Genomic DNA, 19,577 nt, shown 5'->3' on the forward strand with positions numbered 1-19,577 from the left:
AATTCATAGACAGTGAGGCAGCCCAGCTCCAAAAAATAGCCAAATTATGCTATTAGAAACCATGTCCAAACCAATAAAAGTATGTGTATGTGTTTAAAGAAAACAAAATTGGTTGTATTTGTGGTTGGTTTTTGGCACTAAAGATATGGTAAACCAAGAATCTTGAATTGATATATACCTAAAGGTTTCAAATGTAGTCATGAAATAATAATTGTAAATTTTATCATGCTCAAATACTGGGATCTGTTGTTTAACCATAGCATATGCTCATTTCCAAGGGGATTTTTGTTAATATTGAGTTTTGAGAGCTCTTTGTGTATTCTCAACACTAGTTCTTTGTTGAGTATTTGGTTTGTAAATATTTTCTCCCAGTCTATAGTTTGTCTTTTTACCCAAGTAACAAGATCTTTTGCAGAGCAAAAGTTTTTAGTTTCCAAGTTTCCATTTAAGGATATGATTTTGGTATCAAGTGTAGGAACTTTTCACCACAACATAAATTCCAATGATTTTTTGCCATTCTTTAAAAAAGAATTTGGTTCATATAGTCCTATTTGAAGAAAGATTAAATGTTAAAGATAAGTCATTTAGAACTCTGTGTTTTTGAATACTATAAACTTTGGTGCAGGAAAAACTATCAATTCAATCAAGAATCCATATCCACTTCCTATTGTTCCTGTAATAATATACCATAACATTGGTAGCTTAAAATAAATTTAGTATCATAAGAGTTCTGGACGTCAGAAGTCCAAAACTGGTCTCGTCTGGCTAAAATCAAGCATTGGCCTGGCTATGTTCCTTTCTGGAAGCTCTATAGGAGATTCTGTTTTCTTGCCTAATCCATTTCTATAGGCTACTCACATTCTTTAGCTCATAGCCCCCTTTCAATTTAAAGCAGATAGTGATCGGTCAAGTATCCCTCCTATTACATCACTGTGTCATTAACACACCTGTAATACTCTTTCACTTATTAAAAAAAAACCTTGTGATTATATTAGACCTGTCCAGATATTCCAGAATAATCTCCCCATCTCCAGTTCAGCTCATTATCAACCTTAATTCCACTAGCAACCATTATTCTCCCTCTCCACAAACCGTAGCATACATTTTCCAAGTTTTAGCCCATGGGCATCTTTGGAGGGGGCCATTCTTCTGCCTACCACATTCCCTATAAGTGGCAACAAAACTGTTGAGCAGAATACAGTGATGGAATTAATTTCTTGGCAGTCTGTAGCTGTAGACATCACAAAGATCATAATAAAATTTGAATTTTGAAAACTTTATCTGACTTCCTTTCATGCTTCTTGAAATAAGCATGATCACATGCTAATGTAAGTTTTGGTTTCTGTAACAAGATGTACTAAGGAACTTGCTAGCAAGATTATCTTCAGTTGGGATTAAAAAGGAAACCTCAAGTGTTCCTTGTCTTCCTTTTCTTGTCCCTACTATAACACAAAGTCTGAACAAGCAGTGGCCAAGTAACCCAGGTTGAAAAACAACTTTCTAGTGTTAGAGCTTTTTTCCCAGAAGCTTTTAACCAGGAATATAAAATAGTATTGAACAAAAGCTACAAAGGGTGATAAAGAAAGAAGAAAAGACCATGTTAAAACTACTCCTTAAAAACAATCCTATTAACCCTAGGTGAAAATTTGCTGCAGGGCTTATTGTTAAATATCCAAACTCCTGGTTGAACAGGATTGTACCACAACACAACAACCTCCTAATGGTGTTAGCCATGCCTAACATTACCTCCTTGGATAATAAATGTTAAAGAAATATTTTTTCTTCAGTTAGAATAAGAATGTGTCATTTCATGCAAACCTTAGTGTCTGCTTTCCTTTACATATGCCATGAGTTTAGGGAAATGGAAAACATAAATGATTAGTCATATATTTTTCAAAATGTTTAAAGGGAAAATGGCCTTAGTGTGTCTTTTAAATTATACATTAATATTTTAACTACAAAGATGAGGTTTATTCTAATTCCATTTTCCTCTTAAGACTTTTTTTTTTTTTTTGAGTAAGCTCCATGCCCAGCATGTAATCTAACATATAGCCCAATGTGAGGCTTGAACTCAAGACCCCATGATCAAGACCTGAGCCATGATCCAGAGTCTGATGCTTAACTGACTGAGCCACTCAGGGCCCCCCTCTTAAGTTTTATAAGATAATAATTTTGCTTACTTAATAAATATCATTATGTAATTGGATTGTAAAATTTTAGCCCAATTTTATATGTAGATTTTTAGAATAATCTTATCATTTTAGTTTTTTGGCATATCTAAAAAAATGTGATAAAAATTAGGTTAGTTTTTAATTAAAACTTTTTTTTTTGCACATTTTCAAATTGGCATTAACTACACATTTCTTCAAGAACTATCTGTTTAGCATATACTATATTCTAGGAATTGTTTCATTTACACAGAGTGGATATAACAAAGACAAAATAAACAGCCTCTCTCATCAAGCTCACTTTGTAATGGGAGAAAGAGGAAATGCATACATAAATAATTCTGTATTATATTATATGAGATTATAAAATGAAGGAATTTAAAGCATAGTAAAAATACAGAAAAATACAGAATGAAAAGAGGTGGTTAGGGAAATTATTTCAGTTATAATCTTTTAAAATATTTTATTGATAGGCAATAGTCACACAGACAATATGCTACTTAAATATCTTATATAATTGTAATCCTCAACATTACCCAGGCAATGGAGATTCAGATTCAGACCACAAAATACGATAGATACTTATTTTAAAATAGTTTTCTTGTAAGGAGATATTATAACAACTGTATTATAACTAATCCACTTATATTTTTTTTAGGCCTTCACTGAATAAAGTCTCAAACTAAAAGTAGTGCTTAAGTAATCACAAAATTAAGACTGTCACCTATCATATTTAATTTTTGGTTCTGTATTAGAATGGTTTTAAAAATGAGAGATATTAATTTTCATACATTATTAAACCATGATTTGGGGAGTTTAAGCTTTTTAAAAATATATTTGAAGAAAAAAGAAAGCAAAAATATTGAACAAGAATAAAAATTCTTGTCACTATTATTTCAGGTAAATTATATGTTCTTACCCAAAGATCCAGTGATTTCAATGGGAGAATAAAGTTCATAAACCAAGAGGAACAGTTATAGAGGTCCAAAGAAGACAGGGAGAGAAGTAGTTGTGTTAAATTTGTATTTAAAATGATCATTTCCACTCAAGTCTTTTTCCTTTCAGTGATCATCATCTGACTATGTAAAAGACAGATAATGCAAAAATAAGTTTCTATCTCCTTATATTATCTTTCTGCATAAATAATATAGGGCCCTATGTGCTGGGCATTGAGAATACAAAAATTAATGGGAAATTTTCCTTTTATCTGAATAGCAATTAAACTAATGATGGGTTGGCAAATAGTTTTCATTTAATTTGCTTGGTCCAATTTATTGTTAGTGGTTGCTTAGAGCTCTAAATGAAAAATATCACTTAAATGTTATATACAGTGTAAAAATCTCCTTTTTCAAACTTGTAGTATCAGCCATGGGTAAAGAATGGGTGAGTGTTCATAGATTTCTTATGTATTATGTATGTTGAACCTAATCTACTTACTATATGCTGTTATTTTAAAAAAATAGTTATGTGAATTAAAATGTTAAAATTATTAACTATAGGAAGGAGAAAGGAAATTTTTTTTCACTCAATCATAATTATATTTTCTTAAATTTATTTAAGAAGAGTTAGGGAGGGGCGCTGGGTGGCTCCGTGGTTGAGCATCTGCTTTTGGCTCAGGTAGTGAACCAGGGTCCCGGGATTGAGTCCCACATCAAGCTCCCCACAGGGAGCCTGCTTCTTCCTCTGCCTGTGTCTCTTTCTATGTCTCTCATGAAAAAATAAAATAATAAAATAAAATAAAATAAAGAAGAGTTAAGGAGTACAGAAGAGTATATGATATGAGAAGAGAGAGACAAATTTCATTTACTATAATTAAGAACTGCCTGCAGTGGAGCATGTATTCTACAGGTAATTTTATTGTTTTTCTTAATAAAAATGTCCAACATATCCCTTACAGAGTTTTACTCACACCTAAGTAAATTCTTCATAATGATTCAATTTCATCATGTAATTAGAATGGGATTTAACATTAATATCCCAAAATTATATAATTAATTACATGCAGCTTCAATTACAATTACTAATTGATACTGAGCCTCTAGCTTAACTCCTAGAGGTAATCAGTTTTACAATAGGAAGTGTGAACAAATGGTTGATCACATTAGCCTACTATGATGAAATTTTGTTTTACTAAACAGCTCAAGAAAACAGTACTAGGAAATTCAGTAGTAAAATTTCTCCCAAAGTTCTATTTATTTGTCAACTTTTTCATGTCATCAGTGCCATCTATATCTTGTCAGAATTTTACTTGTAGTATGAATGAATTAATAAGAAAAGAAAGACACACAAATAAAATAGATTTCTCAACTTCCCAAGATTTCAACCAATAATATTGTTGATATTAAATATGATGAGTACATAGAATTTTTTTCTTTTGGATCTTTAAAACAACTAAGTTGGAGTATAAGATTTTTAATTTGATGGCAAATAGTATTACTGGGTGCATTTCTTAAAATGCAGTTAACTGAACTCTACTCAGAGCATCTAAGAGACCTATGGCCCATGGATTACAATTTTAGAAACACTGACTTTGAGACAAAGGAAGATATTTTTTTAGGTACCAGGAATTTGTGGCCCTCAGATAACTTTAAAAAAACTGAAAAGACAAAAGTGATCTGTTGTATGCTAGCTGTGAGTTCTTTATTTTCCTTGTGAAGCTGAATCACCACATCAGGGATAGGTAAAGGAACTCCTTCTGTCTAAATGATAAACATTTTGAATAAAAACTTGCACAAATCCTTATTAAACCCTTTTCAGAGTATCATTTTAAAATTTTCTCTATAGCCTAGCTCTTTTTCCAATAACCAAACTACCAATACAAAATGACTGGAGTTAGGAAAGATAAATTCTTAAACAGGGATATATAAGAAAACCTCAGACTTCATTCAGAAATTTGAGTACTATTTCCTTGTGTGGTTCACTCAAGTGATATAAAAGTGGATGTCTATTGGGCAGCTGGAACTTCCACTTCTACCTCAGGTCATATGCTCAGATAAATAGTGATGGCACAGATAGGTTTATAGAGACCACCATATCCCTGACGTACATGTAAGTGTAAAAGCATTATGTGTGTAAAGAAACATACAGAAAAGGATCACTTTGGAGACTATTAATCCTATACATGTGATTGCTAAAGTGGAAGCTTAAACCATAGGCTCAATTAACAATTAAAGTCCTTCTAAATATATGTAATCACAACTGGTTTTCTGTTGTAATCCTGTGGGTATTTCATAAATAGCCAATATATCTCAACTTGAAATAACCCATCTATTATTTAAAAAACATATACACATGCACGAGTAAAACTTTATAGAAATTTTCTAAATACTTTCATGTTCTTGTAAATGTAATATATCACAATAGTACAAGATGCAGTATATCACAATATTATGTGCTATAGATATATAAGTTACTTAAATATCACAGTACTGCTATAAGTATATGTGTGTTTATGTGTGAGAATAACATTTCGTTTAGAACTTGTTTGGATACAAATGATAGAAAAACTAAATCAAGGGCACCTGGGTGGCTCAATGGTTGAGCATCTGTCAGCCTTTGGCTCAGGTTGTGATACTGGGGTCATGGGATCCGGTCCTGCATCAGGCTCCCCACAGGGAGCCTGCTTCTCCCTCTGCGTATGTCTCTGCCTCTCTTTGTGTCTCTCATGAATAAATAAAATCTAAAAAAAGAGAAAAACTGAATCAAACTGCCTTAAACATAATAGAAATATATTCACTTACATAGATGAAAATCCAGGACTATAGTTACATTTAAGCATGACTGTATTCAGTGTTGAAACAAACACAGGAAGATTCGGATTCACTGTATCTGTTGACTTGATTTTCTTTACCTGAATGCATTTATTTTATTTTCAGACTATGTGGAGATTTGATGGCAGTCGATGCTGTTTTAGTCTCCCAGGTTCAAATCTGCCAAGTGTCATTACAGCTAGCTACTCTAGCATTACCAGTAGGATGTGAAGTGAACTTGTTTCATGAACCTAGCCTCAAATCTCTCCCTGTGGATAGGGGAATGTCATTAGGGTGAACGAAAACAGTGAATGCCACACCTTTTTATCCATTCATCCATCAATGGATACTTAGATTATTTCCATATCTTGGCTACTAAAAATAAGGCTGTAATAAGCACAGAGGAGCATGTTTCTTTTCCAACTAGTGTTTTCATTTACTTTAGATAAATAGTCAGTAGTGGAATATTGAATCACCTGGGATTTCTACCTTTAATTTTCTGAGGAAACTATACTGTTTTTCACAGTGGCTGCACTAATTTACATTCCCATCAATAGTGAATGCATGAGATTCCTTTTTCTCCACATTCTCACCAATACTCGTTATTTCTTGTCTCTTTGATTTTAGCCATTCTGACAGGTGCAAGGTGATATATCATCATAGTTTTGATTTGTGTTTCCCTGATGAAGAGTGATGTTGAGCATTTGTCATGTGTCTGTTGGCCATCTGGCTGTCTTTGTTTTTTTTTTTTTGTTTTTGTTTTTGTTTTTGTTTTTTTTCTGGCTGTCTTTGGAAAAATATATATTCAGTTCCTCTGCCTATTTATCAATTGGATTATTTGTTTTTCTGGTGTTGAATTGTATACATTCATTATATATTTTGGTTATCAACTCCTTATCAGATATATTATTTACAAATATCTTCTCCCATTCAGTAGCTTGTCTTTTTGTTCTGTTTATGATTTCCTTTGCTGTGCAAATCTTTTTATTTTAATGTAGTCCCAATAGTTTATTTTTGCTTTTGTTTCTCTTGAAACATACCTAGAAAAATGTTCCTATGGACAATACCAAAGAAATTACTACCAATGTTTTCCTTTAGGAGTTTTATGATTTCAGTTCCCACATTCAGGTCGTTAATCCATTTTGTGTTTATTTTTGTGTACAGTGTTAGAAAGTGTTTCAGTCCTTGCCATTGCAATAGCATGGATGGGCCTAAAAGGTATTATGCTAAGCGAAATAAATCAGATGGAGAAAGACAAATACCATATAATTTCACTCATGTGAAATCTCAAAAAAGAAACATATGAATAATCAAAATCAGACCTAAAAATACAGAGAACAAACTGGTGGTTGCCAGAGGGGAGGAGGGGAGGGGGATGGGTAAAATGGGTGAAGGGGAAAGGGATATCCGGTCTTCCAGTTATGGAATGAATAAGTCACAGGGATAACAGGTCCAGCATAAGGAATACAGTCAGCGGTATTATAATACTGTTAAATGCTAACAGATGGTAACTACACTTATGGTGAATGTAGCATAACATATAGTGCTATGTTATACACCTGTAACTAATGTAACATTGTTAGTCAGCTATATTCAAATAAAAAAAAATTTAAGAAGTATAAACTTCCAGTTATGAGATAAATGTCACAGAGATGAAAATTACAGCATAGGGAATATAGTCAATGATATTGTAACAACAATGTGCAATGATAGCTGGTGACTACAGTTATAGTGAGCACTGAGTAATGTATAGAATTATTGAATCAATATGTTGTATCCTGAAAGTGCTACATATAGCACTGTATATGAATTATGTTTCAACCTAAGGAAAAAGCATTTGTTGAAAAAAAAACAAAACCATAAATGCCTTTTTAAGTCAATGTTAGTCCATGATTTCAAGGATGATTACTAGATTTGGTGTTAGCTTAACCAAATGGAGGATGTCTTTTAACATTATAGGAAAGTTCCAAAGAGAAAAAAAAAATGTTTCAGGAGTGTTACTATAATTACTAACATAGTAGAATTTTGCATTTAAGTGGTTTGGTAGTGTCAAGTGGCTATATCAAGTTGGCTAAATGGATTTGGAGTTCTGAAGAAATGTATAGGCTTAAAATATAAATTTAAAAGTCATCAGTGTGAATGTTATTTAAAGTACGGAATCAAACCAAAGGCGTTGAACATTTAGAATTATGTTGGAGAAGGACTGAAAAAAGAAGGCAGAAGAACAAAGATAGAGAAGTGGGATTCCACAGATGCTGATTTCCAATTGTTTCCTCCCTGTCTGGGTACATGGTAGGAATCACTTCCTGGGCCCTGCTACTGGTGGTGCTGGCTCACCGATCCCACCAATACAGTCTGTGGCCACTGTGAACGATAAAATTTAATTGACATGATGAAACTCTTCAAGGTTCTCTCACTCTTTTACTCTTTCTATATTCACAGCAAATAGCAACTTCATAATGGGAACTGCTCAGTCTAAACTCATAAGTAATTCCAAAGAACACAATTCCTCCACTGATCAGTTATTTCAACAAAGAATAAATGTGTGCATTGATATTTATAACCATATAATCCGACCTATCCTGGCTGAAACATGTACCTCAGCTACAAATAGAAACATACATTCAAAGGGGAACGTGAAAAAGTCTATAAAAACAAATTGAAAATCAAAACATATCTATGGGATTAAAAAACTTCGAATGAAACTAACTAGTAAGAATATACATTTTTATTACCAGTCAGAATGACATGTACTTAGCTGTGGACTAAAACCCAGAATTCCAACTTTATTTATTTAACTCAATATTTTTATTTCATTCTTTAATTCCATTGTTTTTCACACAATCAATTTCATAAATCAATTCAGAATTGATTGCCTATTATACCCCAAAATTCCTATGGATATCAATTCACAAAAATCTACAGGCTCTTTTATGAAATAAAATAATAAATATTTTGATATTCTTTATCACTTTTAATAAAAGTGAAATGTTGTCAAATATATATATATATATATATATATATATATGTAGATATTGAATTAACTTGGGGGAGGTTTAACTATTTTATATTGGTTTTGTTTCTTTACTACTCTGAGTGTTGGTTAATTACTGGGAATTATTCGAAAAAGACATATTACTAATATCAAGCAATCTTAACCTTGTATTTGTTACTTATGTTGTGATCAATAAGGAAATTGCTTTTCACATGGATAACATGAAGTTAAGTAATCATGACAAATCTTTTATAACCCTCTGCTTTAAATAATCTGAAAAAGAACATCATTCTGCAATTAGCCCAAGTGGCCACTGGATGTCAGTATTATGTTATGCCTGTTGATTATTTGGATTTGGTTACTAACTTCCAATAGATATTTTTCATAATTTAAAAATCCATGTTCTTAAAGAAAAACATCAAACAAAGTAAGTCACATTATATTAAAAATCATTTATTATGTTAAAAATCAGCGATCAAGGTCCTCTTACCTCCCAGAGTTATTTTGGGGAGGGGGGTAGTTTGCATATATTTTTTTTTTATCTCTGATACTGAATTTTAAAGGTTTATTCTGAAAATTTACAGGGCAGTTGTTTTTTGCTTTGTTTAGTATGCTTATTTCATTTTGTTTTGCGTTACCATTAAAATCAGCAAAAATGTTCCCTAAATTTAAACTATATCAGTTTTCTTGTTACTTATCTGTTGTAATTACAAGTTAACATTGTACTAAAACCAATACTAATTGTGAAGTCTAATTTAACGGAATTATTTATTTTAAGTATAATTTATCATAATTATTGAAAAATATTGGTTTTGACTTTAAAATATTTATTATATTTATGTATGAATACACATTAGCATATCTAATATACAGGGATGCCACTAGTTTATTTAATAATATTAAAGAAGGGGCAACTGGGTTCCTTAGTCAGTTAAGCATCTGCCTTTGGCTCAGGTCATGATCCTGGAGTCCTGGGTTTAAGCCCCACATGAGGCTTCCTGCTCAGTCCAAAGTCTGCTTCTCCCTCTCCCTCTGCCCCTCCCCCTGCTCATGCTCTCTCTCTTGCTCACTTGCTCGCTCATTCTCTAATAGATAAATAAAATCTTAAAAAATATATTAGAGAAAATTTAACTAAACTTGCAGATTCAATATGATTTTAGACAAATTTTTAATTTGTACTTTGAATCACTCTTGTTTATATACTACTCTGTTAAGTAATCTGAGTGATATCATTTATTAACATGCTTATATTTCATTTCTATTTAAATTTTTTCAAATGCAGATTAAAATTTAATAATAAAGTCATATAGATACATATATTTATTTCCCCCTCGATGACCAAATTCACTTTATGTATGGGAAACCACTTGTGTGAACTATGTGCAAGAGCATGGCCTGGGTGGATTTATCTTAGATAAACAGAACATGCAGGAATTTTGTATACAGTATCAACTGAATTGGGAGAAAGTTACCTTTAGATTAGCATACAATTTAATTAGATTGTATATTTCATTTTTTTTTTTTTTAGTCAATCTTCCCTGGAGCAATATTGATGAACAATAGATACATAACAAAAAGAAAAATAAACATTGCGATATGGGCAGCATTCATTTATACACTGTCCCAAAAAGCAGAATGTATTATCATCCTTTAATCAATACCACCCATTCTTCAACTAAATACATTAGTTATTCATAACTTCACGTCTTTAAAGTTTCAGATTATTTAACTTCCTCTATTTTCTTTAGCCAACATCAAATGATATTGTTTACTTCCTGTGTAGGTCTGCCTATAAAGAAACGCTATGTTGGTATAACTTGAGTTTTCAATTGTGTGTTAGAGCTTTATTTATCATTAAATATTAATAAAATAACATTCAGAGTTGTTATTTTATCAGGAGCTTATTATGAACCAAATCATTTGTTAATTACTTTGCATACATCATCTAATGAAATCCTTATAGAAATGAAGTAGATATTTATCTTATTTTACACATGAAAAATTTGAGCATGAAATAGGTTAATGGTTTCAGCAAGGTCAGAAAGCTAGAATATGGAAGAGACAAGTTTTTAATTTAAGGTGAAAACTAAAAGAGTGATTCTATAGGCATGCTGCAGTCAGAACATTATAAATTCTTATTCAACTCATATCTCTGAACGTAAGCCCCTTGAAGCCTAAAACATAAAGTAATCTTTATAATTTGGAAATTTAAATAAGAACATATTTTACTTAAAAGTTAATGTAGCATATCTCTGACTGCAATGAGTTTGCCAAAGTAAAATTCAATGACATAATCAGTCATAAGACTGCTCTCACTTTAGATACTGTCCACAAATTCAGGGGCCCCCAGGGTCACCCTCACATCAGACAAACTGGTTACAAATTTGGGGGTTCCCACAATTATTCTCAGATTCTATAATTTGCTAGAAAGTTACCCAGGATTCACTTCAAGCACTACCCTCACAATTACAATTGAATTTGGGCAAAAAGAACAATGATAACTAGTCAAAAGAAGAACCTCATAGACAAAGTCTGGAAGGATTCTAGATTTGAAGTTTTCATCATTTTCGGGGAAGGATTCCCTCCTAGTGCTAATATGTGACATTACTTAAAGAATATAGCCAAGTAGAAAAACTCAATTGAGTTTCTGTGTTCAGCATTTTCATTGGGCTTCATTATATAAGTGTGATTGAATGAACCATTGTCCATGTGACTCAATCTCCAGCTAGAGGTCCAGCTGATATCATGTGGCTCAAAGCCTGAATTCTATAATCATACAATTGGTCTTTCTGGCTCTGCCAGCACTCTACTCCATCATCTGGTTAGTATAAACTATCTAGGGCCCCATCATGAATCATCTCATTAATGTAACAGAGGGCCCACCAAGAAAATAACAAAGGAACTCTTATCATTGATAAAGCTTCAAAATCTAGAGTTATATTAGACAGGGATCTCTAGAGAAACAGAAGCAAGAGGATGTCTGTCTGTCTGTCTCTCTCCCTCTCTCAATTTTAAATATATATATATATATATATTTATGTAAATATTTAATATATGTATATATAGTTTAAAACATAAACTATACAAAATGCATATATTTTATAATATATAGTAAATTGTAATGTGTATTATGATATACCAAATAAAACATATATTTTAAAAGTATATATATAAATAAGTAAAACATACAAAAATAAAACATACATTTTAAAACTGTTTTTAAAGATTTTTTATTATTTTTAAGAATTGGCTTATGCAATTGTGGAAACTTGGCAAGCCTAAAATCTGTAGAGACCCAGGAACAAACTGTAGTTTGAGTCTAATGCAGTAACTCTAGCGGATTTCCCTCTTTCTCCAAGAGTGTCAATCTTTTTCAATTAAAGCCTTCAACTGATTGAATGAGACTTGCCCATATACTGAGAGTAAATCTGCTTTATTCAAAGTCCACCAAGTTAAATCTTAACCTCATTCAAAACACACTTTCACAGAAACACCCAGAGTTATGTTGGAGCAAATGTCTGGGCATGGTGGCGCAGCCAATTTGACACATAAAATTAATCATCACAAAAACTTATCTCTCTAGAACAAGAGACAGAAACTAAATCTTTTTGTTACATGCATCATTTTTGATTAACAAAATCATGTAGTGCACTATAGTACAGTTTTTATAAAGTTTTTATAATTTACTTTTTTTCTATAAAGATTTTGAACCCAATATCAATATTTTTTTTTGTTTGTTTTTAACCCCTAATCCATTCCCCTTCCTGGGACTTGACATATATGCAAGATAACAAAGCAGAGGAACACCTATTAATGTGAATCGGTTCAGAGCAACAGACAGAAACAGAAATAATTAGCAGTGTGCTGTGAGGGCTCCAAAAAACAGCAGGTACTCTTTCCCACCCTCAACTTCTATCCCAAATGCTCAAATAGTAATATTTTGGACAAATGATTGACAACTCCAGATGTAGGTTGAGAGAAAAAAAAAAAAAGCAGAATCTTGGAGTAGTAAACTGGTGATTTATAGTGAAGATGTGGCTTTAGGGGAGTATAATTGAAATACATAGTGCAATAGTGCAATATGTTTGTTTCCTCAGAATAAAGTAGATTTTGAGGGGTAGTCTCAGATTCAGTGTGTAAGTATCCAAGTATCTAGGCTTCTGGGAAGCTGTGGTAATGCTAAACACCTAAGGGGAACACTCATTCCGTGTCTTTAGATTCTGAGTGGTGTCTACCAAAAGTTGTTTGTTAATAGATTGTGTATCTCTTGACAAATAAAAACCTGATGTGGCATTTTATATATATATAAAATGCCACATTTTATATGGCATTAGAGTGAATCAGAACTAACCACTAAGTCAGTCAAAGTGATGAATTGGTTGGGCCATGGCAGATGTTCTTTATATTATGTAGAGAAAGACATAGATATGTTTCTAAATTTGGTCATCTTTCTGTTGCAATACATTGGATATAATTAGAAGTCAAGAAAAATGAGAATCAAGGAATTAGTAAAACACTTGCTATTTTTCACTCTTCTAGGTAAATAATAAACGTTTCCTGACATACTTTTTTTTTGTACTAGGAAGATGTCATTTATACTTTAAATAAGATAGAATCCCATTCATTTTCATCATCTTAGTAAGTTTAATACATGATTTGTACAATTGCCAGTGTCATTTTAGACATAAAATACATCAAGAAATTTAATAATAGTGTTATCAAAGTAGTCAAAGAGAAGTGGAGACTGATTGGGGATTAACCATGTGGAATTAAGAAGGAGGTGTTTAAAATGCTTTAGGATTCTATGAGATGTCTGGGTAGCTCAGTTGTCAGCTTAGGTCATGATCCCAGGGTCCTGGGCTTGAGTCCCTCATTGGAAGGGGGAGGTCCTTGCTCAGCAGGGAGCCTGCTTCTGCCTCTGCCTGCTGCTCCCCCTGCTTGTGCGCTCTCTCTCTTTCTCTGACAAGTAAATAATTTTTTTTTTCAAAATAAAATGCTTTGTAATTCTAGATGGTCCCTGCATTTCTTTTGCTAGTTGTGTTTCACTATGTAAGTGTTCCCCCTCATTTTTATTTTCTAAGGGTCCAGTCTCAAGCACTAGAAACAGAATTTCATCTTATTTGGTGTGTGGGGTAACAGAGATTAGTGGCTTAATTGGAAAATTAAGAATGGCATTAAGAATGGCATAAGAATGGTGTGTGACATGTCTAATTTCCTTACATAATAACCTTGAACATCTTTATAAAATTTCTGTTATTAGCTACTGCAGATCTCTTCTCCCATACAGAGGCTACTAATTTTAAAAACTACATTTCCGGGATCCCTGGGTGGCGCAGCGGTTTGGTGCCTGCCTTTGGCCCAGGGCGCGATCCTGGAGACCCGGGATCGAATCCCACATCAGGCTCCTGGTGCATGGAGCCTGCTTCTCCCTCTGCCTATGTCTCTGCCTCTCTCTCTCTCTCTGTGACTATCATAAATAAATAAAAATTAAAAAAAAAAGATACCTACTTTAAAAAAAAAAAAAAAAAAAAAAAAAAACTACATTTCCAAAACCGTCTTGAGATTCTCTTGATTCAGAACCAAATTTCATGGAGAGAGCGGGAGTACAGGACATATTTTATGGGTACAGTTCTAACCAAGTTGCCTGGTTCTGAAATTAGTAAGTGTAACATTGCCCTTCTTGACTTTTTTTTTACCTAAAATATGATTAACATATAATATCATATTAGTTTCAGGTGTGCAATACAATGATCAACAACTCTGTATAACACTCAGTGCTCATCATGATAAATGTACTCTTAATCTCCTTTTATCTATTTCACCCATCTTCCTACACACTTCCCCTCTTCCCCTCCAGTATCCACCAGTTCGTTCTCTGCATTTAAGAGTCTGTTTGTTTGTCTCTTTTTATGTCTACTTGTTCTTTTTATTTCTGAGGTTTGTGTGGTTGGGATGATGAACAGATTCTGGCAGTTTGAGAAGGTCAGTATTCAGGAGAAACCCAAGTTACTTCTTTATTATTCTTCCCATCCTGTACCCAGAGAACAGGTGGGGGATATTAGTAAGGAAAAGAAAGAACAAATATGTGGGGGCATTAGCAGTCTCTTCACTAATTTATTTATGTTGACCACACACACACACACACACACACACACACGGTACACATGAATGGCTAGATTCATATATTGGAAAGAAGGAAACATCTCAGCATTTCCATGAACCAAATCTACACACCACAAAGAATAACACAATATCATCTAAGGCAGTGAATTTTTCCTCTGTTTTTAAATTAAGTCTACAGTCTTAACAATCCTGTAGGATAATAATAATAATTTTCTGCTATGCTAAATAAGAAGATGATTCTTTCTGTTCACTATTTAAATGTGGAGAAAGTATAATGTTAATTTGTCTACCCCAAAAAAGCCAAAGAATTTATGGAGTGAGTAAGACTTTGAGTAAGCAAATGCAAAATATGATTACAATTCCATTACTAAAATTGATTCAGCATATAATTATGAAAAGTTATCATTATTTTCCTGTTTTGCTTTTTTCCCTTTTACTAAATTATCTCTAATGATAAAATTACGATGCTTTCTAATATTACCTTCTATGCTAAACTGTCCTCAATTTCCAAAAGAGAAACCAAAGTGTATTTTATTTATGCCTTTAAAGGGGTTATTGTTTCAATTGTAAACAATAAAATTGGAGTTACGTAAGTAGAAAGTTGGAGGAAAGGAGAATTATTTTTGTTTGTTTTTTAAGATTTTATTTATTTATCCATGAAAGACACGGAGAGAGAGAGGCAGAGACATAGGCAGAGGGAGAAGCAAGCTTCCTGACAGAAGCCTGATGTGGGACTCGATCCCAGGTCTCTCGGTTCACAACCTGAGCCAAAAGTAGATGCTCAACCACCAAGCCGAGCCACCCAGGTGCCCAGAGGAAAGGAGAATTTAACACAATCTCAATATATAACATTTGGATCAATAAGTAAAATTTGGTTTGGAAATATAGTGAAACTAAAATAAAATACACAAATATAATATGTCTAAATGCATGATAAAATTATCAAGATTCAAATGTTCTCAAACTATTACTAGAGGATTATTAGTTAAACGACACTGTATTAGCCCTCATAGAAAATAGTTAAAGGTTTTTTGTTGTTGTTTTGCTTTACTTAAAGATCTCACAGTTTTGGCTCAGTATATGAGTGATTGAAAGAAAGTGTAATAATTAAGGCAATAAATAAAAATAAAAGGACCTGCCATAAGATTGTACATAAGTGTCTTATACCTAAAGACAAAATTACTTCCCTAGAGTAAACAGGAACTTTTATGACTTGGCCATTGTTTCAGCCTTCATTCTCATCCACTGTTCATGTTCTGTACACTGTTCTGATCAGAACAGATCAGAACATTCACTAGTAGTACTTCTTGCTGCTTCTGCTTAGAATAAACCCCTTTCAACCACCTGATTAACTCATTCTCTCTTTTAAGACACAGCTGTATCTGAAAAATCCTTCTGTTGCAGTCCTTCCTAGCAAAAACTTTAGGCCCTTACTGGTGTTAAAAACAAAACAAAAAAAAAAAAAAAAAAAGGAGAAAGAAAAGAAAGAAAGAAAATGGAGACCAGCCTTGAAAATCCCTGAGCAGACAAAACCATTTCAGTCATACAAACAAGTTTAATTTAGCTTATTTTGCCAGAATAACATGACCTGGATCATTTCTTGCTTAAGCCTCTGGAAATCATAAGCAAAATTTAAACTCTTTTCAAGGTTGATATAAGTGAACCACTGACCAATTCCCTACCACTTAAGAAAATGCCAATATTACAACCAGTCACCATGGAGAAAAATAATCATTGCTTTTTTCTTTCTATAAGTTGCTTTTAAAAAATATACCCTCAGCCTCATTTTACGTTTTAGTTTAAGTATCCCCAGTTTGCAGATTGTTTTTTTTTTCTTCTTTATTTTTGGGGGTGGGTGTGGGAGAGAGGTTTCAGAGGGAGAAGGAGAGAGAGATTCTTTTTTTTTTAAACATTTGGAATTTTATTTAAAAAAAAATCACAACCATGAACATCGTTACAGTTAGAGGCCCTCTTGGTTCTCCACAATGATACTGAGCGTGCTCTCAAGGGGTTCCCATTGTTTAGTCTTTAGTTAAACAACCATCTTTAAAAGAAGGAAAAAAAAAAAAACTCGGCACACTACCATTTAACTTGTTTTAATGTTTCTTCACAAATAGTGAAAAATACTAAAGTACAGACAAGGAATAATCATAATGTTGTGGCCAACATTATAAATATGGAATTATAAATTTAAAACATTTTCTGGTTTAAAAAATAAACCTGGTAGTCGGTGCAGCTCTGCGGGGCCTCTGCGTCTAGCAGGGCCGGTCCCTGCGCCCCTGACGGTGCTCGCCTTTATCCAGTTTTCCAGGTCCTCCAGGCCGCCTCTTCTTCCTCCCTCTGTTCCATCCTAGGGCCAGGGGGCCCACCGGGACCCCTCGTCTTCCTCCGCCAAGGCCACCTGGGGCCATGCCCCGGCCACCACGGATGCCCCCTCTGTCTCCACCGCGGCCACCTCTGAACATCCCACCGGGACCACCGCGGTCCCTGAGGCCACCTCTTCCTCCCCGCAGGCCACCAGGGCCGCCTCTGCCACGGTCACCCCCCGGGGGCGGGAAGGGTGGTGGAAGAAACCTTCAGGCCTCGGGGCCTTACCCTGGTTGCGCTCTGTTCTCCAGGCGAAGTTCTGGTTTCCACACCCCGGGTTGGGGCACTGCCAGTCCCCAGCTCGGTGCTGGACGCTTCCTCCCCAGATGGGTTCCCTCGGGAACCCCGGGGTCCTCTTGGGGGAAAGCCACCTCTGTCTCCTCCACGGCCTCCCATGCGACCCATGGGGCCCCCAGGACCTCCTGGGCCCCCTGGACCTGCACGGAGTGGCGGTGGCATCCCTCTGCCCTCACGGGGAGGCATACCACCCCGCATGCTGTTCATTGGAGGTTTCTTCCCAGCAAGAGAAACCTTAAGTTTGCTTCCTTGAAAATCTTTCCCATCAAACCACTCCACAGCAGCCTTGGCAGTTGGTGGGTCTTCATAGGATACTGTAGCATCACCTTTGGGCTTTCCTGTTTCCTTGTCCAAGTAGATATGGATCATGGGTTGTCCTGTTCTCTTGTTCATCTTAACAAGTCCACATTGTTTAAAGAAGTCAGCCAGATCATCTAGAGTCACATTGTCATTTAAGCCTTGCACATAAATTGCACTGTTGTCAGAGTCTTCATCTGGATCTACAGGTGGGCCTAGATCTAGATCTGGTCCTTCATCCATGGGTCCACCAGGCTTATTGAAGCCACCTCGCTCTCCAGCGCTGCCCATTCCACCGCGTCCTCCTCCCGGCCCACCTCTGCTCATGCCTCCACGATTAAATCCCCCTCTTCCCCTGCCCCGGTTATCAGGGCCACTCATGCTCCAGTTCTCTCCTGGTCCGGAAAATCCTCCAGACTCCTGCCCATAAACACCCATGCTACTGGGGTGGTCCTGTCGGAATGAACTCTGCTGCCCGTAGCTGCTGCTCTGTTGGTTATATTGACTTGTAGCCTGGCTGTAGGATCCAGTTTGGGGGGGCGATAACTAGTGGGCGGCTGCTGCCCATAGCTGCTTTGTTGACCATAGCTACTCTGCTGTCCATAGCTGCTCGGCTGCCCATAGGTGTTCTGCTGAAGGTAACTGCTCTGATCATAACTAGTCGGCTGTGTAGAGGAGTAGCTGGTAGGAGGATAAGATGGTGGTGCTGTGACTGGCTGCATGCGGTAGCTCCCAGGTACCTGGGTATAACTGTAGTTACTCTGTCCATATCCTAGGCTGGGCTGGTTGTAACCCCCTGTGCTAGATTGAGGTTGACTAGTCTCAGCGGGTTTGTTACCATCCTGTGGTCTTGCAGGTGCGGTGGCTGCTGGCTGCAGCCCACAGGCTGGGTAAGCAGGCTGAGTGCCATATGCAGACTGAGCTGCATAGGAGGCCTGGGTGCTAGTGACCATAGCAGTGGTGGTATCATAAGCACCAGTGTCGTACCACTGGACAGGCTGACTGTATGCCTGGGGGGGCAGTTGGAGTAGTATAACCAGCGGGAGGCTGTCCATAAGAAGTTGCATAGGCGGTCTGCCCATAGGTCGCAGTGGTCTGAGCCTGGGTATAGCTGACATCAGTAGGCTGTCCATAGGTTCCATAGCTCTGCTGCCCATATGCCTGGGTGGCCTGTGCATATCCTTGAGTTGGTTGGGTGGTGTATGCACTGTAGCCCTGCTGGGCTGCAGTTTGGCTGTAGATACTGTAATCTGTGGACACCATTTTCTCTCCTTCCCTCTCCTTCTCTCAACGTCCGTCTCCCTCTCGCTTTCCCTCTAGGCGCCCGAGAGAGAGATGCTTAAGCATGTTCCATGACAGCATTGAGCCCAAGGCAGATTTCCATCTTCATGCCCCTGAGATCATGACCTCAGCTGAAATCCAGAGTTGGGCACTTAACCAACTGAACCACACAGGCAGTCCATGCAAACTGCCTTTTTGATATGTACACAATAAATTTATACTGATCACTACTTTGGTGATTTGTTAGTTTTACTTTGGCTTTTCTGAACTTTTGGCACCTGACTTGGTTATGGTCAGGAG

At 35.5% G+C, this 19,577-nt stretch overlaps 1 pseudogene; it reads right to left on the minus strand.

Annotated features, from left to right (window-relative positions):
* Positions 1 to 17,290: 17,290 nt before the first annotated feature.
* LOC140604346 (RNA-binding protein EWS pseudogene) lies at positions 17,291 to 19,314 on the minus strand (annotated as a pseudogene).
* Positions 19,315 to 19,577: the final 263 nt, after the last annotated feature.

Source organism: Canis lupus, chromosome 14 (assembly GCF_048164855.1).
Source record: "Canis lupus baileyi chromosome 14, mCanLup2.hap1, whole genome shotgun sequence".
NCBI classification, from domain to species: domain Eukaryota; kingdom Metazoa; phylum Chordata; class Mammalia; order Carnivora; family Canidae; genus Canis; species Canis lupus.